General features: G+C 36.3%; 1 protein-coding gene across 4 annotated transcripts in view; it reads left to right on the top strand.

Moving 5' to 3' along the window:
* MAP7D2 (MAP7 domain containing 2) overlaps positions 1 to 24,050 on the top strand; it is a 492,885-nt gene extending 468,835 nt beyond the window's left edge. For all 4 annotated transcript variants that reach the window (XM_053706406.1, XM_053706403.1, XM_053706404.1 and 1 more), the window contains one exon: positions 20,283 to 24,050. The gene's annotated coding sequence lies outside the window, so the exon portion shown is untranslated. The remainder of the gene's footprint in view (positions 1 to 20,282) is intronic.
* Positions 24,051 to 24,371: the final 321 nt, after the last annotated feature.

Below are 24,371 nucleotides of genomic sequence, written 5' to 3'. Positions count from 1 at the left end.
AATGACTAGGGACAACTTGGATTTAGTAGCTATAACAAAATCATGGTAAAATAATTTTCATGACTGGGACATAGTAATACCTGGATAAAAGTTATTTAAAAAGAACAGAGTAGGAAAGAAAGGCGGAAGAGTAGCTCTATATGTAAAAGAAAATATAAAGGTTACTGAAATTGTAGGAACTAATGATGAGGTGGAAAGTATTTTGGTGACTCTGGAAACTGGAGGTAAAAATTTGTTTAGAATAGGGGTTGTATATAGACCTCCATTACAGGATGAAAGACTGGATAATCTGTTGTTAGAAGAAATAACCAAAATGATCATGAAGGGTAAGGTTATAGTAATGGGGGACTTTAATTTGCCAGATATAGACTGGGAGATTCCCTCTGCTAGATCACTATAAGCAGGTATATTCTTGAATCCTTGCAAATGGAATCACTTGAGCATTTGGGTAAGGAACCAACACGAAAGTAAGCTATATTAGATGTAATATGTACAGTGATATCGTTTCAGATGTGAATTTAGGTGAGAACTTAGGATCCAGTGATCATCAATCTGTTTGGTTTAGTATTCATGTGCAGGCACTGTCCACCCAGACTAAAACAAAAGTTTTAGACTTTAGGAAGGCTGATTTTTCATACATGAGAGAATACCTGAACAACTATTTAAAAGGGCAAACTATTATTACGGGGGTTTAACAGAAGAAGTAGCATGTGCTGTAAAGACAAAAAAGATAGTCTATAAAAATTACAGACATACAGTCAGATGATAATATGCAAATATGGAGACTCCAACAAAAAAAGACTAAGCAGCTAATTAGCTAAAGCTAATGCAGAAGAGAAGATAGCACAGTCAGTAAAACATGGGGACAAAACCTTCTTTAGATATATCAGTGAAAGAAGAAAAACTAAGGCCTAGATTTAGAGTTGGGCGGTAGCTGTCAAAACCAGCGTTAGAGGCTCCTAACGCTGGTTTTTACCGCCCTCTGGTATTTGGAGCCAGTCATTAAAGGGTCTAACGCTCACTTTTCAGCCGCGACTTTTCCATACCGCAGATCCCCTTACGTCAATTGCGTATCCTATCTTTTCAATGGGATCTTTCTAACGCTGGTATTTAGAGTCTTGGCTGAAGTGAGCGTTAGAAATCTAACGACAAATCTCCAGCCGCAGAAAAAAGTCAGTAGTTAAGAGCTTTCTGGGCTAATGCCGGTTTATAAAGCTCTTAACTACTGTGCTCTAAGGTACACTAACACCCATAAACTACCTATGTACCCCTAAACCGAGGTCCCCCCACATCGCCGCCACTCTATTAAAATTTTTTAACCCCTAATCTGCCGACCGCACGCCGCTGCCACCTACGTTATCCCTATGAACCCCTAATCTGCTGCCCCTAACACCGCCGACCCCTATATTATATTTATTAACCCCTAATCTGCCCCCCTCACCGTCGCCTCCACCTGCCCACACTTATTAACCCCTAATCTGCCGAGCGGACCGCACCGCTACTATAATAAAGTTATTAACCCCTAATCCGCCTCACTCCCGCCTCAATAATCCTATATTAAATAGTATTAACCCCTAATCTGCCCTCCCTAACATCGCCAACACCTAACTTCAAGTATTAACCCCTAATCTGCCGATCGGCGCTCACCGCTACTCTAATAAATTTTTTAACCCCTAAAGCTAATTCTAACCCTAACCCTAACACCCCCCTAAGTTAAATATAATTTTATTCTAACGAAATAAATTAACTCTTATTAAATAAATTATTCCTATTTAAAGCTAAATACTTATCTGTAAAATAAATCCTAATATAGCTACAATATAAATTATAATTATATTGTAGCTATTTTAGGATTAATATTTATTTTACAGGTAACTTTGTAATTATTTTAACCAGGTACAATAGCTATTAAATAGTTAAGAACTATTTAATAGTTACCTAGTTAAAATAATTACAAAATTACCTGTAAAATAAATCCTAACCTAAGTTACAATTAAACCTAACACTACACTATCAATAAATTAATTAAATACAATACCTACAAATAAATACAATTAAATAAACTAACTAAAGTACAAAAAATAAAAAAGAACTAAGTTATAAAAAAATATTTACAAACATAAGAAAAATATTACAACAATTTTAAACTAATTACACCTACTCTAAGCCCCCTAATAAAATAACAAAGCCCCCCAAAATAAAAAAATGCCCTACCCTATTCTAAATTACAAAAGTTCAAAGCTCTTTTACCTTACCAGCCCTTAAAATGACCTTTTGTGGGGCATGCCCCAAAGAATTCAGCTCTTTTGCCTGTAAAAAAACTATACAATACCCCCCCAACCTTACAACCCACCACCCACATACCCCTAATCTAACCCAAACCCCCCGTAAATAAACCTAACACTAAGCCCCTGAAGATCTTCCTACCTTGTCTTCACCATGCCAGGTATCACCGATCGTTCCAGGCTCCGAAATCTTCATCCAAACCCAAGCACGGGCTAGACATCCATAATCTGGCGGCTGAAGAGGTCCAGAAGAGGCTCCAAAGTCTTCATCCTATCCGGGAAGAAGAGGCAATCCGGACCGGCAACCATCTTGATCCAAGCGGCATCTTCTATCTTCATCCAATGACGACCGGCTCCATCTTGAAGACCTCCACCGCCGACCCATCTTCTTCTTCCGACGACTTCCCGACGAATGACGGTTCCTTTAAGGGACGTCATCCAAATGGCGTCCCTCGAATTCCGATTGGCTGATAGGATTCTATCATCCAATTGGAATTAAGGTAGGAAAATTCTGATTGGCTGATGGAATCAGCCAATCAGAATCAAGTTCAATCCGATTGGCTGATCCGATCAGCCAATCAGATTGAGCTTGCATTCTATTGGCTGATCGGAACAGCCAATAGAATGCGAGCTCAATCTGATTGGCTGATTGAATCAGCCAATCGGATTGAACTTGATTCTGATTGGCTGATTCTATCAGCCAATCAGAATTTTCCTACCTTAATTCCGATTGGCTGATAGAATTCTATCAGCCAATCGGAATTCGAGGGACGCCATCTTGGATGACGTCCCTTAAAGGAACCGTCATTCGTCGGGAAGTCGTCGGAAGAAGAAGATGGGTCCGCGGTGGAGGTCTTCAAGATGGACCCGGTCGTCATCGGATGAAGATAGAAGATGACGCTTGGATCAAGATGGCTGCCGGTCCAGATCGCCTCTTCTTCCCTGATAGGATGAAGACTTTGGAGCCTCTTCTGGACCTCTTCAGCCGCCGGATGATGGATGTCTAGCCCCCGCTTGGGCTTGGATGAAGATTTCGGAGCCTGGAACGATCGGTGATACCTGGCATGGTGAAGACAAGGTAGGAAGATCTTCAGGGGCTTAGTGTTAGGTTTATTTAAGGGGGGTTTGGGTTAGATGAGGGGTATGTGGGTGGTGGGTTGTAATGTTGGGGGGGGTATTGTATGGTTTTTTTTTTACAGGCAAAAGAGCTGAATTCTTTGGGGCATGCCCCACAAAAGGTCCTTTTAAGGGCTGGTAAGGTAAAAGAGCTTTGAACTTTTGTAAATTAGAATAGGGTAGGGCATTTTTTTTATTTTGGGGGTCTTTGTTATTTTATTAGGGGGCTTAGAGTAGGTGTAATTAGTTTAAAATTGTTGTAATTTTTTTCTAATGTTTGTAAATATTTTTTTATTTTTTGATTACTTAGTTCTTTTTTATTTTTTGTACTTTAGTTAGTTTATTTAATTGTATTTATTTGTAGGAATTGTATTTAATTTATTTATTGATAGTGTAGTGTTAGGTTTAATTGTAGATAATTGTAGGTAGTTTATTTAATTTATTTATTGATAGTGTAGTGTTAGGTTTAATTGTAGATAATTGTAGGTAGTTTATTTAATTTATTTATTGATAGTGTAGTGTTAGGTTTAATTGTAACTTAGGTTAGGATTTATTTTACAGGTAATTTTGTAATTATTTTAACTAGGTAGCTATTAAATAGTTCTTAACTATTTAATAGCTATTGTACCTGGTTAAAATAAATACAAAGTTGCCTGTAAAATAAATATTAATCCTAAAATAGCTACAATATTGTTACAGGTAAGTATTTAGCTTTAAATAGGAATAATTTATTTAATAAGAGTTAATTTATTTCGTTAGATAAAAATTATATTTAACTTAGGGGGGTGTTAGTGTTAGGGTTAGACTTAGCTTTAGGGGTTAATACATTTATTATAGTAGCGGTGAGCTCCGATCGGCAGATTAGGGGTTAATTATTGTAGGTAGCTGGCGGCGACGTTGTGGGGGGCAGATTAGGGGTTAATAAATATAATATAGGGGTCGGCGGTGTTAGGGGCAGCAGATTAGGGGTACACAGGGATAATGTAGGTAGTGGCGGTATACGGAGCGGCAGATTAGGGGTTAATAATAATATGCAGGGGTCAGCGATAGCGGGGGCGGCAGATTAGGGGTTAATAAGTGTAAGGTTAGGGGTGTTTAGACTCGGGGTACATGTTAGAGTGTTAGGTGCAGACTTAGGAAGTGTTTCCCCATAGCAAACAATGGGGCTGCGTTAAGAGCTGAACGCTGCTTTTTTGCAGGTGTTAGGTTTTTTTTCAGCTCAAACTGCCCCATTGTTTTCTATGGGGATATCGTGCACGAGCACGTTTTTGAAGCTGGCCGCGTCCGTAAGCACCGCTGGTATCTAGAGTTGCAGTGGCGTTAAATTATGCTCTACGCTCCCTTTTTGGAGCCTAACGCACTGAAAACCCAGCCATTCTGTGAACTCTAAATACCAGCGGTATTTAAAAGGTGCGGGAGAAAAAAAGCACGCGTAGCTAACGCACCCCTTTGGCCGCCAAACTCTAAATCTAGCCGTAAGGTTGGAATAGTAACATTGAAAACAATTGATTGAAGAATAGTAGAAGTAGATAAGCAAATTGGAGACTGTTTAAATGATTACTTCTGACTTCACAAAAGATTGTGACGATAGAATGTCTACAATACAGGGACAGTCTAGTCAAAAATAAACTTTCATGATTCAGACAGGGCATGTCCTTTTAAACAACTTTCCAATTTTCTTTTATCACATTTGCTTTGTTCTCTTGGTATTATTAGTTGAAAGCGAAACCTAGGTAGACTTATATGCTAATTTCTTAGCCCTTGAAGGCTGCCTCTTACATTTTTTCACAACTAGAGGGCATTAGCTCATGTGTTCCATATAGATAACATTGTGCTCATGTTCGTGGAGTTACCTAGAGTCAGCACTGATTGGCTAAAATGCAAGTCTGTCAATAGAACTGAAATAAGGACTGACTTCCGGTGGGCGGCAACGTTGGAAGGGCGCGAATCCGGTGCTCGGTCCAAGGAGTTCCAGCCGCTTGTCGAAGCCCTAGGCCCAAAATAGAGCCGGGCAGGAGTGCCATACAACGCCCGATAGAAGATCCATCCAGTACGGGTGTCAGCATCGCATGCTGGTAAAGGCGCACGACGGAGAGTAAACAACTTTACTGCACCGAGGCCAGTCAAGCATCCACAGCTCCACGGCAGGAGCAGCACCCTCTCAAAACTCGTGATCGAGTGTAGCTGAAAAACTACAAGGAATCCAGCGCATAGAAGTCGACTCCCCAGATAAGTTTTTTTCTCCCTTATCAGGGTGCATCAGCCCTGACTAGGGGAAACTTATATCAATGTGACAATATACACAGTTAAAGAAGTGGGGCTGTTTGGAGACAGGAAATTTGCGTTTCAAAAAGGCTGTTTGTTGTGTGGATATAATTAAAGGAAAGAGCACAAGACGCCATGTAAAAAGTGGCTATAGGAATGTTGTTTAAGTCAGCATGAAGGGATTCAACCAGGGGGAAAGATATAAAACAGTATAGTTTATTAAAGGACACAAGTCTGGAGTGAAAAGAGAATCTATAAAGGGGAATATTATAAGACACTGAGACCTAGCCAGCTGTGCTGACATTCAATATGAATACCGATACTCTGTTTTATCCCCCTGGGGACCCCATGCTGTGAAGCAGAAAGAGACTTGTTGGTCCTTCTCCTGGGATATCTAAATTGTATAGCTTTAAGTCTGGTGTGCTTGGTAATATATAGATGTGCCAGAGACTTTGAGTGTTTATCAGAAAAAACTTTTCTAACTACTGGTAATCATATGTGGATTCCTGTTAACCAACAGATGGTCAGGTTGTTTCCTTGTTTTCAGAGAACACATCACTAAAACAGCAGAGAGAAGTGATATAGGGGAGTCTGCTAGAGTGTGTGGTAGTGAAGTCTGGGAGTAAGACTCTGTATACATAACAACAGCCCAGTGAAGATACAGACACTCCACAGAGATACACCTAAGAGATAAAATTTGATGCTTGTCCCCTGCCTCTATGCCTATCTATAAAAGCAGAAAAAGTGTTGAATATGGAAACAATCTAAGAAGAAAGACTTGGTATACAGGGACACTCTATATACTTTTTACTAAGCCCCAGTGAAGTAGCATACAGTCAATTTGCAGAGGACTTCCTTGTTGCATATATAAGCAGAACTGATATATCTGAAAGCTGTCGTAATTAGACATATATCATGCTATAACAGTTTTTTCTTTTGTGATACATTGTTAAAGGTCATTCAAGATATAGATTATTCCTAATAAGGGTGTCAAGTTTTCCAGTCTGGGGTTGGATAAATAGCGGGATAAGATCTATAGAGTATGTGATAACCAAGTGAAGAAGCCGACACTAGGCACAAAGTGAATTCTGAGAATTTTTTAAAAAATATCTACCTTTAATATAAGCATTTGATGTTCTAAAGCTGCTGTATATTACTGGAAAGAAATACTGTGCTTAAATGTAAAAGTTATGATCCATATTAGAGAGGCGAAAACTTAAAAACAGAAGGGAAAAAAGGGGAAAAAAAAGAGAAAAGCCTGGTCTCACCAGTTGTAACCTGACTTTCATATAATAACAGTACTCTACAGATTCTGATGGTTTTACATGTAGACAAAAACTTGGTATAATTAAAGGTAAAATATAAAGGAATATACTGATATACTACTCTGAATGTACCCGCTCCTGACTGATCTCGGAAGTTAAGCTGGGTCTGAGAGTAGGGGTTTCTTTTTTTTTTTTTTTTTTTTTTTTTTTTCTCTCACAAACACATAGCTGAATCTGAGTATATCTCAGTCTTATTTTTTTGTCCCCTACACACTATATTAGCACTAGCACTGTGTTCTCACTGTTTTTTGTTTTTTTTGTGTGTGTTTTTTTTCTAAAAAAAAAAAAAAAAAAAATTTTTTTTTTTTTTTTTTTTCTTCTCACAATATATTCCACTAATGCAACACCCAATACTTTCACATACACTCCACCCAACCTACACTTAACTCAAACAAAATTGGTCTTATTCAAGATATTCACAGTTTTGTTTCCCAATAAGCAAGGGGAAACACACTTTTTTTTTTTTTTTTTCTTTTTTTTTCCTCCCCTTCTCTCTCCCCTCTTCTAGACTAATTCCAAGAGGAATATTATATTAATGGAAACATTTGTCCATAATTTAAAAGATAAATCACCAGCAACAATGTCTGTAAAAAATAGAGAAAGAAACAGGAATAAAAATCAAACTGAACAAGTCCTAGAAATCTCTGATAATATAAGTCCCTCACAATCTAATATAGACACACAAATGTTGATAACTCAAATTTCTGCCTTGCTGATGCCGCAATTCGATAAAATAAGATTGGACCTATCAGTAGTGACAAATGAGTTAAAGCAATTCAACATGAGAGTTGGAGAGGCTGAAAGTCGCATCTCTGATCTAGAGGATCAGATGAATGCTAAAAGTAATATAATTGATATACTTAATGATAAAATTATAAAACTACAAGATAGAGCAGATATGGCAGAAGATAGAGCAAGAAGGAATAATTTAAGATTTATTGGTATATCTGAAAAATATGCAAAACAAGATCTAGAGTCTCTTATCACTAAAGAAATACCAACACGCCTAGGCATTTCAAGAGAAGGTCCTGAAATAATAGCTGAGCGAGTACATAGAATTGGCTTTAATAGACAGAATTCTACAGAGGAGTCACCAAACAGGTCTTCACCGAGACCAGTTATAGCAAAGTTTTTGAATTACAAGGACAAAATAGAAATCTTGAGATATTATAAAAAACTCTCTGAACCATTGTTAGTGGAAGATAGAAAAATATTAATATTTCAGGATTTTTCTATTGAAACGTCCAACAAAAGGAAAATAATGTCACAATTATGCTCTCAATTTATCCAGGCAGGAGTACAGGCTTTTGTGGTATATCCGGCTATACTCAAGGTAATAGGAAAAGCAGGGCATAAATCCTTTCAAGATAGTGAAGAAGCTAGACAATATCTAAAGAAAGAGTGCAGCAATGAATAAATTATATGAAGAAGGTGTGAAGGTTCTTTTTTTATTTTTTGTTTGTTTTTCGTTTTCCTTTCCTTTTTTTTTTTTTTTTTTTTTTTTTTTTTTTTTCTCTCCTTTCTTCTCCCAATCAGCCCTCTCCTACAGGAAAAGGAGGTATATTATATATTTGGTATGTAGAGGAGATTTTCTAGTCTTGTTACTAGAAGATCAGGTTAGTAATTTTAGAATCTCAACATGGCAAATAGTTTAAAAAATATAATACACTTGACGTCATGGAACGTTGGAGGAATACTTTCTCCAATTAAAAGAAAGACAATTCTTAAACATTTAAAAAAACTGAAATCGGATATTGCTTTTCTCCAAGAAGTTAGATTATCCTCACCAGAATTAGTCAAATTAAAAACTAATTGGGTTAAAGAAATTGTGGCAACACCCTGTACTGAAAGAAGAAAGGGAGTGGCCATTTTATTAAGTAAAAATGTAGATTATAATATACTGGAAGTTAAAATAGACGAAAATGCAAGATATTTAATTCTTAAAATTGAGTTAAAAAAAAAGATCTTCACATTATGTAATATTTATGGACCTAATGTGTTGGAGGTGGAGTTTTGGGATAGGTTACAGGCCCTTTTGTTGAACTATGTTGATGACAATTTAATAATCGCAGGGGATTTTAATCTGACGCCTAGATTCCCAATGGATAGGAAAAGTATGAAGGGAAGGAAGAAAGATTATAGGATTGAGAAAGAAATGAAAATTTTAAAAACATTTAAAAAAACACTTAAAGTATTTGATATTTGGAGGATCCAATATCCAGACTATAATAAATATACATGTCTATCCAAATCAACAGCATCTTTATCTAGGATTGATTATTTCCTAGTTGCAGAGACTTTGTTAAAAGAAAATCTCAAAGCTGATATTAAGGAATTTACAGTATCAGACCATGCACCTATAACACTAGAAATTCACATGGATAAGTTTAATATAAAAGCTGTCAAGAAGAATTCTTTTTATTTTCCTAAATACATGTTAAAGAATGCCTCCTTTGTAGCAATGTTGAAAGAAAAATGGAATATTTTTTTAAATTTAAATAAAGAGTATGAAAATCGCATAGAAACTCTATGGGAAACAGCAAAAGCTGTTTTAAGGGGTGAGATAGTGAGCTATATGGCATTATTTAATAAAAAGAGAAAAAGAAGGGAAGAGCAGCTAACTAATCAATTAACAAATAGGTATAATAGGTATCTTCAAATTGCCTCTAAAAATAATTGGTCTAGATATATACAGGCGAAACAAGAAAGGGATACATTTTTCCTTCAAGAGATGGCGAGAGAAGATTTGAAATACAAGGCAAAGTATCTAAAGTTTGGAAATAAAACAGGTGGTTATCTAGCGAAAATAGCGAAATTGGAGAAAAAAACGAATGTCATACACTCTATAAAAGTAGGAGATAAGCATATACACGATTCAGTAGAAATTAATGAGGTTTTCTATCATATGTTTCAAGAATTCTATAGTGCATGTGAGATAGACAGATCTAAGAAGGAGTGTTTTTGGAATAGTATAGACACACCTAGGTTAACACTAGAAGAAATGGAATATATTAACCAACCAATCCTAGAAGAGGAAGTCGAGGCCACTATTGATAAGATTAAATTTAATAAAGCCCCAGGACCAGATTTTTTACCAGCCGAGTTCTATAAAATATTAAATAAAGAAATAGTACCATGCCTTACAAAGTTATTCAACTATTATTATATAGAGAATGGAGTGATGTCAAGAAATTTTTCCAAAGCAGTAACAATTATGATATATAAAAAGGGACGGGATCCCGAGAAGCCAGAGTCATATAGACCCATCTCTCTGTTAAACACAGATTACAAAATTTTAGCATCAATAGTAGCGGATAGATTAAAAAAAAATCTAAGTAAAATTATTCATCCCAACCAGGTGGGTTTTATGAATGGTCGAAGCTCAGTTGTAAATATACGTAAAGCATGCATTATCATTGAATGTTTCAAGAATCAACCTGAGAGACTTAATAACTTAAATCAAGATGTTACATTAATAAAAATAGATGCTGAAAAAGCATTTGATGCTGTGCAATGGGATCATTTATTCACCTCTTTAATCAAGTTTGGCTTCTCGGGATCTTTCCTGAATTTTATAAAAACAATTTATAGAAATCCTCTATCTCTGATTTCAGTAAATGGAATAGAATCCCTAGAAATAAGACTGGAAAGAGGAACCAGGCAGGGGTGCCCACTCTCTCCCCTTTTGTTTAATCTATCCATCGAGCCGTTAGCCATTAAAATACGACAAGATCTACAAGGGGTCATATGCAAAGGTGTTGAGGAGAAAATATTACTCTATGCAGACGATGTATTAATATTTTTAAGGAACACTAAGCAGAATATTCCTAGACTAATGGATATTATAGAAAGATATAGCTCATTTACGGGTTACAGAGTTAATATCAACAAAACAGAATTATTATGGCTAGATAGGAAAAGGGACTCTATTGGAGAAAGCCCATTCAAAGTTGTAGAACAAATTATGTATTTGGGTATTACTTTACATAAGAATCCAAATCTCTGGTATGACCTGAATTTTAAACCAATTTTGCAAAAGATATATGACCAATTAAATGTTTGGAAACACTTACCGTTGGCTCTATCAGGGAAGATTGGTCTAATAAAGATGATTGCATTTCCAAAAATTTTATATAAATTGCAGAATCTTCCTCTTCTCATAAAGAAAGTAGATATTAAAATTTTTAACAAAAAGATGGTAGAATTTATTTGGGGTAAAAAAAGGAGAAGATTATCTCTCAAAATATTGTCTCATCCGAGAGAATGTGGAGGACTCGCACTCCCAGATTTAGAAAATTATAATATAGCGTGTTTGACTAAAATAGCAGCTGAATGGTTGACAGATGTTGAATATTATACTGCTAAAACGTTAGAAGAGGAAATAGTGAAACCATTCTCGTTATCAGCCTTATTGCATACACAAAGAAAAGCTATACCAAAGGAAATTAAAAATTTCAGATCAGTCATGGGCATTGTTAAAGCTTGGCAACAATATTGCAAAAATCTTAAAGTAGAATATGCAGTATCTAATCAATTAACAATAGTAGGATACCCCCCATTTCCTGAAGCACTCAAATCAGCTGTGTTTCACAGATGGAAAAGGAAGGGACTGATATATATTAAGCAAATTATCAATTTTGATTTGGACCCACCACAAATTAAAACTTTTGAAACAGTAAGACGAGAATATGATCTACCTAACAAAGATTTTTATGCCTATCTCCAATTAAGAAATCTTGCTAATAAGTTGTTATTAATCCAGAAGAAAGAATGGAGCTGGTCTGTAATTTCGGCTAAGCTTGAATTATGTAAGATGGGAGTATATTCTATTAAAAAATGGTATAAGGATTTAGCACTCCAAGAGGGATTATTAAATCTGCAAATGATACTCAAAAAATGGCATATGAAAGGGCTGACGGAATGTAGCGAGGAAATTATTCAGAATAGTATCAATAGAATAAATAAGATATTTATATCTACCAACTATAGAGAAGCACATATCAATATAATAAATCAAACATATCTGACACCTTCAGTAATGTCTAGATGGAATAGCAAAGTGAAAGATAAATGTGTTAAATGTGGCAGTAGAAACGCTGATATTCTCCACTATTTTTGGGACTGTACAATAGTCAGACAATACTGGAATAAAATAAGTTTTTGGCTTACCAGAATACTTAAAAAAGAGAGAGTTGTATATCGCGAGCTAGTATTTTTTTTATTACCACCGGAGGAGAGAGATAAAGATAAGATGTTTATTGAAACGGTAATTGGAGTAGCCAGGTTTCTTCTGTTAAAAACTTGGATTTCGAAAAAAACCCCATCTATAGCTGAATTCAATAAGCAGATATTTCAAAAAATGATAATGGAGCAATGTTTGATAGAACAAGTCAAAGATAAAGAAGTCCAAAGATTTTTTAGAAAATGGGAAACTTTTATTCTCTCTCAAACAATAGAAGTACAAAAGAAAATTATATACCCCCTCAGATCGACGGAATATGTCTTAAATGCCATTATAAGAAACGAATTACCACTGATCTATTAAGTTTATATATGTTCTAAAAAAGTTTTCTGTGGAAGAGAAGAGGGGGGAATAAATTTTCCCCAATAATTAATTATGGTTAGCAAAGTGGAGGGTTAAGATTGATATAACCTAGCAAAGGTTCAATCAATTAATTGTTGTTTCTAGAAGATAAGACAGACTGCTGAGGCCTGTTGGGGCAGGGCTGATTGAAAATCCTTTATCTATTTAAACTTAAATACATTTATGTAATTTTTATTTGTTAACGGAAAATTATCCTTTTTTTTTTTTTTTTTTTTTTTTTTTTTTTTCTTTTTCTCTCTTTTTTTTTCTTATGAGTTTTGATGTATCGTTAGGAAAGGTATCCATATGGGGGTGTTTGAGAATTTTTTTTTTTTTTCTAATTGATATTCTGACTAGAAGAAGGATTAATCCCGGTCTACATGATATGTATTGCTGACTGGGGATATATGTTTTGGATAAGCTGGATGAAATCAAGTGGTGTTCAAATTCTGCTGGGGAGTGTTTTTATTTTTATAAGTGTCTTCTTTATTCTTTTTTTTTCATATTTTGTATTACTCCCCCAAATATGTTATCATCTGATGTACTACCATTTTGTTTTTTGTACCCCAAATGGATTAGAAATATGAAAATAAATATTAAAAAAAAAAAAAAAGAACTGAAATAAGGGGCAGTCTGCAGATGCTTAGATACAAGGTAATCACATAGGTAAAAAGTGTATTAATATAACTGTGTTGGTTATGCAAAACTGGAGAATAGATAATAAACTGATTATCTTATAAAAGAATAACAATTCTGGTGTAGACTGTTCCTTTAAGGGATACTACAAAAACGGAAAGGAGCTTAGCAGGTTAGAAGCAAATTTAATACATTGTAATTACCCGGTGCAGCAGAGGAGGCATAGCTGTCTGATTCAGGCAATTTACCTTCTACACACACTGAGCTAAACTTCTGATACACTAAGTGACATGTGATCCTGGCTACAAGGAGATCGCTTCTCAGAGAAGTGTGAGAGTTTAGTCCGGTGAGGGAGTAAGGAGCTGAACATTACTGGTGGAGGTGGGAGACAAACATATCTGGCTGTGTATATTTTATTGTTCTTCTTCTTTTACAAATAAAACTGCAGTTTCTCAGCAGATCTCATATAACTTAGTGCAGTTTCAGTGAGCCAGGCGTGTCAGTTAAGGGCTTCCTGACTGTAGCCAGTTAGTTAGGGAGTGAGGGGAAAACAATAGCTCAATGATTAGAGTACGTAGGTATACATATTCAGTCAGCTGCACAATAGGTTATGAATGTCAATTGCAAAATTCATCTACACATAATATCATATATTTATTTTGGTGTATACTGTCCCTTTAATGGAAAGTATTTTAAAAGAAAAAAATTATGACTTAAATAAAGAAAAAATCAGCATGGTTTTACTTCAGGGAGATCATGTCAGCATAACCTAATTTACTTATTTGATTATGTAACAAAAGTATTAGACCAGGGTGGAGCAGTTGATCTAGCATATCCAGGGCCGGACTGGGAAACTAGAACAGCCCTGGAAATGTTAGAAAACCAGCCCCAGGCACCGCCCCCTCTTATTTCAGAGTTAATTTCAGGGAAAGCAAGGGGAAAAAATATAGAAAATAAATTTTTTTAAATTAACATTTTATGGCGAGTTCATTTGATCATTAATTTGTGGAAAAACATAAATAATACAATCACAGTAATGAAAGAACTGATAGGACAAATCCTCAGCTTGGTAAAATAGTTGCTTATAAAAGGGTGTGTCCATATGCAAATTTTGAAAAACACGAAAAAGAGCCTTAGACAAATTTATAATTACTGCTGAACCAGCTTAGAAAGCCAGTATTAAAATATCTATCTATCTATCTATCTATCTATCTATATATACATTTAATAAAGGGGTTAGTACAGTAGATTAACATGCTGGGGATATGCATATTAAAACAATGTTATGCATATTTCAGTTCACCCGTGATAAACTAGTCACTTAGTTCTCTCTCTACCTTTTGGTATTTTGAAAGCTCTGAACTGGACCCTAGTTCAAGCCCTCACTGTAAAATACTCACTTTTAATAATCCTTTTTAAGCTCTCACTTTACTGTGTGATCCTATGAAGCCTATTCACTAAAGAGTGAAGAGCTGTGAAAGTTTTAGTGAATGAGTTCCTTCCGACTGACAGTTCTAGACTTGTTAGTACATAATCTCAGACTAATTTTAGCACCCATAACTGTATCAGCTACTGAAGTAATTTATTTGCACAGAGCGATTAGTATATTTTTATTTGGTGTAACAATTTATAGTTAGTGCAACCACCGCTACTACAGAGTACACATGCGTTATTATAGACAGACTGAAAACTTGTACCTTTTTTTCAGAATCCGACTCCTAAATAAAGCGCTATGAAAGAAGCCCAGTGAAGGAGACATGGTGTGGGGAAAGGGAGGAGACAGGTGCAGCTCTCCCATGGCACCGCTGCCTCCCGTGCCCCCATGCCTGGCTTTGTTCACCCCTCTCGCTCTAGCTAAAAGGGGTCTTATTCTGATTGGCTGGCCCAGCTCTCTGCCCTGCCTACTCTGTGATCCTATTGGATGTTACAGATGCCCGTCTATTCCCCGAGCTTTGCACGGCTGCTACAGGCTCTGCTGCTGTGCTCCCAGTCGCACAACTGTGCTTGCTTGCTGCTGGGCTGGCAAATTGCTGCTCTCCACTGGAGCTTAGCTGCCTCTGCCAGCCGGCGGCCCACCGAGATATTTCCCAGTATCCCGGCGGCCCAATCCATCCCTGAGCATATATAGATGCCAGCAATCCATTTGACAGCATCCAGCACAACAACTAATTCACAAACTGTATCTCCTAGACTCAAAATTGTGAACTGGGAAAAATGCTTGCTTAAAGGGGCATACACCAATTTACATATAACTGCATGTAATAGACACTACTATAAAGAATAATATGCACAGATACTGATCTAAAAATTAAGTATAAAACCTTTTAAACGCTTACTTAGAAGCTCCCAGTTTAGCACTCTTGAAATATGAGCAAGCTGGAGTAGGTAGGCAACAGTCTACTTCTAAAACGTTGGGGCTTGGTTAGGAGTCTGAAAATCAGCACAATGTTTTTTAAAAATAAGCAAAACTGGGGGCGTGTCCGGGCTCTAGCCGAAGATGGCTGCTGATCTGTGAGCTCTGCTTGAAGATATACTTTCCGCCAGTATATCTAACTCTACAGGGACAATCCAGTACATAATTTTATTGCAAAAGAGAAGGCAAACTGGATCGAACTATACTAATATTGGCTGAAGTGGAGCTTTGCAGACCGGAACGCTGAGGTTTCAGGCGGCCCTCGTGGAGGACAATCTCAGCACCCCCCCCGGGTGACCGGGTATTAGGAGAACACAGCAAATTCTCCTCTCCTATTTGAGTTATTGATACAAGCAGAATGGCGATTTCATATACAGAGATCCATACCCTCTTTGCTGAATTTGAGCGCAGGATCTGTGACAGAATGGATGACATCCTGCGGCGCAATCAAGCTATGGCAGTGGTGGTTGTTAACAGTACTCCCCTGTGTCGCTTGCGGCACAGCTATGACAAGCTTGGGCCCCTTATAGAAAGAGACGGTTGCTCTAACCCGGCAGATCCTATTCTAACTATGTGTGAGGAGCCTATACCTACGCCTACCGCAGCCCTTCAAGACAGACCCAAAAATCAGCACATATCTCTAGGATCAGACCTGCAATGCGAGGAGACATTCACCCTATCTACTCTGCTGCCTGTGGGAGATCCTATACAGCACGGAACCGCCCTAAGAAAGAGAGCGGGCATGGCGGCTCAGGAGAGTCATTCACAAAGTGAGCAGCTTGTTTGGCTGGGTCCAGACTGCAATCGGAATACCATGAGTGGATGCAGAGGCAGAGAGGATCGCACGAAAGCTACACGCACTAAGTCTCTACAGATGGCTGACGGTACAGAACGCGATGCAGTAACCGGGGACTATGTTAGGAGACAGCTGTTCCCCTTCTCTTATATTCGCGCCTCTATTCTGGCTTCTTTGCTCCCCACTTATGGCGGTTTGCAGTACCGGAGGGCTCATAGATCTGGAGTGGGGTGAGGATGTACTGATGCCCGCAAATACTCACGGCCACTTTCCTAGCCTTATGCTCTCTCTAGACTAATGACACTGTACCCGGTTGAGGAACTCTGGAGATGCACAGGTGCTTTGGTCACATTTTTCTTTATATACAACCCTATTGTTTTCACCCTATTTTTATTATTATTTTTTGTATGGCACTAAGCGACTCTACTCCCCAGGACTCTAAAACTATGCTGGTCTATGTGGGGCTGGGGTCCCATGGCCGGTAATCAGTCAATAACTCCCTTTCACAGTGATACCTGTTATCTATGGATGAACGCAAATTGTTTACTATGTGATGTAGATAATGGGTTTTCAGCTCTGTATTTGTGTATATCATCGCCTCAGTTAAAGGTACAGAGTATAGCACTATAACCTCTCCCACCCCTCAACTATCCATAGGTGCTTTCTGCAGTTTTTTTTTTATATGTGATAATTGTTAACATAACTTTTCAAATTCTCACAACTATGTAGTGCAATAGAGTGTAGTTACTAATGGTCTATACTTTATAGAAGAAGACTAGCCCACAAATACAGGGAAGTATGCTGCACAGAGGTTTAATACTGACATACATTTTCAGTGATAACAAATTTCTATATTCCAACTGAGCTCTGTCAGCATGAAACTTAAGCCATTCCAGAATCATATGGCGTGCTCAGTGATCCCATAACTTTCATTCTTGCTTTAGAGTTATAAATTGTGATTATTTTCTATTTTTCTTACTTATTCTTTCTCCTAATGAACATACAGCTGTGGTGTTGACAGACTACAGCATGCTAATGCTAATGCATAGGTTGGGTGTCATTACTATGTGATTTTTTTTTTTTTTTGGCTGCTCTTGAATGTACAGCAAACTTTGGTATGGCCTGTTTTAGTTTGTACACATAACTTTACATTGATCCGGGGCTAACTTTATGTGATCCAATATCTCCCCTCAGCTAATTATTCAATTAGAGAAGTCTCTGGTGTCAGCGGCCGGGATGGCAGAGTACTTCGTACATTCCTAATGTTTGAGTAGTAGAGGGAGTCTATCTAATTAAGGGTTCTAGTCAGTTTGGGCTCAAGTTCAGTTATTATGTAATAGTTAACACTCTCGGGGTCCCAGGATTGTCCCTGATGCTGCCATAGTAATACCTAAGATGACCTCCGCAGCTGTTTTTATTCAAAATTATATTAATCTCTCCCCCCCCCCCCCCCCCATCACTTGTAGCAAGTTTCTCCTACATTCTCTAGACTGGTTCTTAACACCTCTAGCAGCTTACTGTGTTTAATGCTAAATTACATTAACTAAGAGTAAATTAAGTACATTGCTGTACTTCTATAAATCTCAAAAAATTGTAAATGTAGGATATTTTTTTTTTTTTTTTCTCTCATGATAGCACTGTGATCATTTTTGATGTTTATATATAAGCTTTTGTGTATTCTATGCGACAGTCATCTGCAGGCCCAAAAGTGGTCTGTATCTCACTAATCCCCTCAGTTTGTATACAGTAAAGTCGAGGGTCCAAAAGTGGCCTGAACATTTATGGAGGGGCAAATATTGAGGGTGGTGGTGAGGTTACTCCCCTGTTTGCCTATTATATTGTGTGATACGCATGTTAACTGTTTTATATGCATATGTTTCATTGAGTAACCTGTATGCTGTACACTTTATTACCCTCAATAAAAATATCTTTCAAAAAAAATAAAAAAAAAAAATAAGCAAAACTATACATTTTAAAAAAAACAAACTGTAGGGGCTATATAAATGAATAATCTACTAAACATGTTTGCAAAGAAAAATCCAGTGTACAGTGTCCCTTTAAGGATAGAAAACAGAGTATCTTAGTAAATAGAGTACATTCAGCAGAGGGGGCAGTTACTAGTGGTGTAACTCAGGTGTCCGTTCTAGGGCCTGTTTTGTTTAACATATTAATCACAGATATCAGCAAAGGGCTACAATGGAAAGTATGTCTGTTTGCAGATGATACAACAATTTGTAATAGATTAGATGTTCCAGGGGGGTAGACAAAATGAGAAGTGATATACACAAATTGGAGGATTGTACAAATGACTGGGATCTAAAGTTAAACATTGCAAAGTGCAAAATTATGCAATTAGGGAAGAAACATCCAAATGTTAATTACAGACTTAAAGGACCAGTCAACACATTAGATTTGCATAATCAACAAATGCAAGATAACAAGACAATGTAATAGCACTTAGTCTGAACTTCAAATGAGTAGTAGATTTTTTTATAACAAATTTCAAAGTTATTTATATTTCCACTTCCCTTGTACCATGTGATAGCAATCAGCCAATCACAAGTGCATATACATATAGTCTGTGAATTCTTGCACATGCTCAGTAGGATCTGGTGACTCAAAAAGTGTAAATATAAAAGACTGTGCACATTTTTTTTAATGGAAGTAAATTGGAAAGTTGTTTAAAATTACATGCTGTATCTGAATCATGAAAATTAAATTTAACCTGAGTGTCCCTTTAATGACACTTTATTAACTGTTACAAATGAGGAACAGGACTTGGGAATTATTTCAGATGATTTAAAATTTAGTAAAAATGTAGTATTGCAGTAAATAAGGCCAGTAGAATGCTTGGATGTACAGTATTGCTAGAGGTATTTGCAGCAGAAATAGTAAGGTTCTTTTGCCACTTTACAGGTCATCAATTAGGCCTCATCTTGAGTATTTTGTGCAGATCTAGAGGCCATATCTCCAGAAAGATATGAACAAACAAACTGGAATTTCTGCAAAGGAGAGCTACTAAATGGTACATGGTCTAAAAATAAAATGTACCAGGAGAGGCTCAATATGTGTAGCTTAGAAGAGAGAATGGAAAGAGGTGATATGATAGCAACTTCCAAGTATATTAAAGGGCTTAGTAAAGCTGAGGCTAAAATATCTTCCCTTTAGGTGATATTTTCATGTCTGCTTTTTACAGTTATGCTGCATCACTTTAAAGTGATTTTAGCATATGAGTAGTATGTCCCTTTAAAGGAACAATGTAATCCATTGTACTAACCCCATCAACAGGACATTAAACTCTAAATACATTTTATAAGTATAGTACTGAGGTTATTCCCTGCCTCCTGCTAGTCATGAGTGGCACCATGTTGAAATTGACCTTTTATTGCATTCCATTGCTGATGTCTTAGTACATATGCAGAAACTCTCCATCAGATACCTGCAGTGCAAAGTTCCAACATGGCGGCACCCACAATTAGAGGGAGGTGCCCTGTAACATGTATTGGGTCTTTCATTAAGGGGTTAAAAGCAGTTGCATGAACACCTTTGCAAAATGGCTGGACTCTCTCTCCCACCCCATACTGCAGTATTAACATTTTCACAGTAGTTGGCAGCAATTTCAAATGGCTAACACACATTATCTATTTGTAAACAGCAAATAAGATGGATCATTGAGAACATTTTGCATTACAATGTCCCTTTATGTCTAGGTTTCTGCCAATAAAACCATAACGTTACATAAATGTGTTAAAATGTTTCTCATCATTCTGCCTTGCTCTGTGCATGCTTTACCTTTAATAGGAAACACTAGATCTGACGTGCAGCTTCATTATAACATCCTTGCCTTATGTGATTTTGACAGATTGGGTACAGATACACGGCAAAGGACGTGCTTAGATCTAATGGCGCTGGTGGCAGTGAAACAATGAGCCAGAAGAAGCTTCTTCCTGCAGCCCTAGCACGCCGGGTTTTAATACCAGAGCTGAATATAACATGCAAGTCGTTCAGTAGAATATATAAGATGGTCTGCATCTGCAAACACCCAGCACCGGCTGAATATGATTTTTGCTCAGTAACTTCTATGGGGCTATTAAAATACTGTAATCAGCTAATAATGTGACGTTTAGTTCCCTTTAAATCAAATGTGGTTTCTGCTTCATAGGCCTGACATATCTGGCAACCCAATGAATGTATTGATTATATTGAATGTATTTACCAATGTCATTAAACTTGACACAGATCTACATGGAATTATGTTAAACTATCACAAACTAATATATATATATATATATATATATATACACACACACACACACACACACATATACAGTGCTTTTTTGTAAAATAAAAAAGTGTCGGCACTCATTGATTAGTCATTGATATATTCTGCTCAGTAACTTTGAGAAAAGTAAAGTGACAGAGTTATATACAATGCTTCATATATTTTGCAGCCCCCTCTTGTGAGTATTTACATGATGATTACAAATATTAACTGTTATGAGATGGAAGAGATGATGGTACTCTAGCGGTGAGTACCCCCGCAAAGAAAGCTTCTCTCTCTATCTATATATATATATATATATATATATATATATATATATATATATATATATATATATATATATATATATATATATATATATATAATCACATACACACACCATGGCTTTTCATGTACATTTTCTTCAGAGATGACTAAGACGGGGATTATGAAATACAGTACATGGTTTATAGAATGTACGTTCATTTTACAGGGGTTTTTTCCTCTCCCACTAAACAAAACAAAAAAGCAGTCAGGATTCTGCAGAGTTTTACACTGTCTTTCAATGCATTATAGGCCACAGTAAAACTGTACTAGGAAATACACTAAAATAAGCTGGTTCCCTAGCAAATAGGATGCTGAGGAGGGATTGTATTGGCAATGAGAATACATAGGGAAATCAGTGACTGCAATATATTTAGTGCCTGCAATATTGTAAGTGAGCCAAAGAGAGGGAACTACAGGGTAATTGCAAATTAAGTACATGATCAGGATGCAAAACTGCAAATGGGACTTGCTAATTTAGTGTAATAGGGTATAGTGCAGAAACTGGAATCCCCACAAAATTCTATTACAAAATTCAGAGCCCTTGAAATATACGTTCATAATCTAGCACAGGCCTTGAGTCATTCTTCATTTATAATTATTGTTCCGTTATTTTAACCCCTTGGCAGTCAAAGAATTCAACAATAAATTGTTGTGGCAGTGCTCTCTGGCTAACAAGGGGTTAATTCAGTAGCAAAAAGATCATTGTTTTCTATTTTAAATTGTCTTGTGAAAGAGTTAATGTAATGAGAATCTGGCCACGGGTAATCAAAAAATAGCAGTTAAATGTAATCTGGTTTATTGTGATATAGGAAATTACAGACCAATAGCTCATTTTAATTATGTACATCCTGATTAAACCTATCACTAATTATTCCACTGCCAGCAATGTGATGCAATCTGCCACTGATATGGTTAGACAATCTGACCTGTTTAATATGTTGTAAGTATTGTTGTGTAATAAGAGAGTTTAACATGAGAATATGCTGTATAAACCTCTATTAGACTATGAAGTCACTGCCCTGTAAAATGCTATATGGTGTAAGTCTTTTATTTAGGAAAAAACTATTCTGTAAAGAAAATAAGTGCCATATGTTGTAAATGTCATGCATTTCTTTATTTCTGTAAGTGAAGTATAATGTTGTTTATAAGCTGTGTATATACTATTATAATTTTCATCATCCATGTAATATGAGCGCTACACTGTACAAAACAAACCTTACATTTGATGCAGTAGATATGAATTATTATTATGTGCAGCTAGGCCATAAAACACAACAAATTCAATTATATGTTCTTTGTCATTGTGGTTTTATTTCCAAGGTATGAACAAGCAACAAGACCTCTGGAAATATCACACAGATTCCTTCTCCCTACATAATTATTAGGGTCACCATTAACATATTTTTTAGTATACTCTACTACAGGGGTGATCAACTTTGGCACTCCAGAGGTTTTGAAACTACATTTCCCATGATGCTAAGCCACTTTAAGCTGGCTGAGCATTAATGAAAATGTAGTTCCAAAACCTTGAAAACTTGATCATCCTTGCTGTAGTAGATCTTTTTAAGGTTCAAGAAACTGATTTTGATGGGCATGCAAAAAACTGTAACATGTAATTAACTAGGAAGAGTCGATTAAATCAAGTTTTGATTTATTTTTTATCTTGGAAATTGGTGAATATTTTAAAGGAGAAAATGCTTCTTTAAACACATGTAAATTAAGATTTTAAGTATAAACTATGAGTGCACTGACATTGCCCAACAAAATGCAGTACAGACTACAGTTCAGACTTGACCAAACACACAAATGCCCCCACAGAAGACAGAAGCCCATGCATAACGTATCCTTTGCTGTGATTGGCTGGCTACATGTCTTAGACTGGTTAATCTGGTCCTTACTAATAACTTAGATGAACAAGTTTGCATAAAATAAATGATCAAACTGCTTGATCCAATAATACTGCCTTCAGTTTATGAAAGATGTTACAGCCATATATGTGCCTATTTAGAATATTTTTTGCACGTTCTATGTCAGATCTTAGTTGATTCTGTGTGCAGACATTGTCAATATAGTACAGGGCCCTTAAAGCGGCATTAAACACTAAATAGATTTCATGCACCTTCCTATAATTATGGTTGCCGCCATCTTGGAACTTAGGTTACTCTGCAGGTATCCGAAAAAGATTTACTACACATCAGCACTGGAATGCATTACTAGAAGGTCATTTTCAACATGGCGGCATCCATCAACAGCAGGAGGCAGGAAGTAATCTCAATACTATGCATATAAAATATATTTAGTGTGTAATGTCCCTTTAAAAGAAATCCATATTAAAGAAGCCGCTAGCTTTGTTTACTATAAGGGAGTAAAAAACAGCGGCATGATGAGTTCTCTGTGATTACAACAAAGGATTCCACTTCCATTATTTCATAAAGGAAGCTAAAATACAAGAAAAAATGTTTCTAAAATTGAAAAGAAATATAAAAATGTTTGTAATACCATTTTCTATGATTTCAGCTAGATAATGGCCTTAGTATTCTGTGTTGGTAAATATCAATATATTAATATACAACTAAATAACACAGCGACTATAAAGTTATAAATATAATTTTCTGTAGACCAGAAGATAGAGATTTTTTTTTTTTAAATTATTTTTTAAGGTTGATAACTGGAAATCAGAGATAAGAAAATAGCTTATTTATATCAAATAAATTATATCTAGTACAACGGCTTTAATTGATGGCTCGATCTAGTGTAAGCTTTGAAACCAGCATACGACTAAAAGTATTTTGTGTGTAATGTTGGCGGTAACAAATGTGGTGACTACGCAACTAGCTTTAGCATGTTTCTATGACTTCTAAATAGTCATGTCACTGAAAATAAAACTGCAAAACTTGATGTTTATTTTACTGTGATATATTGTACTTTAAACAGACAGCCTTTAAAGATGTGACCTTTATATTATACAGTACAGATTCTTACTTGTCATGACATGTATAGCATGTGTAGATCAACGTGAAATACATTTGTTTTGAATCAAAACTGCGTTTGTGTTCTGTGTACAGTGTGTCCTGCATATCACACAAATTAAAGGACTAATAAATATAGAAGACTTGCATAATCAACAAATGCATACAAAGACAGTGCAGTAACACTGAATTTCAAGATAGAAGTGGATTTTTTATCTTCAAAATTTCCTTCCATTTTCCTGCCCCCCTTTATTATGTAAAAGCCATCAGCAAATTGCAGGCTTATATACAGTATATACTGTGAACTATTGCTCAACAGAAAGTGTTGCTGTATAAAGACTGTGCACAGTTTGATAATGGAAGTCATTTTGATTTTTTTTTTTTTTAACAATGT

Source organism: Bombina bombina, chromosome 3 (genome assembly GCF_027579735.1).
Source record: "Bombina bombina isolate aBomBom1 chromosome 3, aBomBom1.pri, whole genome shotgun sequence".
Classification (NCBI taxonomy): domain Eukaryota; kingdom Metazoa; phylum Chordata; class Amphibia; order Anura; family Bombinatoridae; genus Bombina; species Bombina bombina.
Note: the sequence above shows the minus strand (reverse complement) of the source record. Positions and strands in the feature narration are given on the sequence as shown.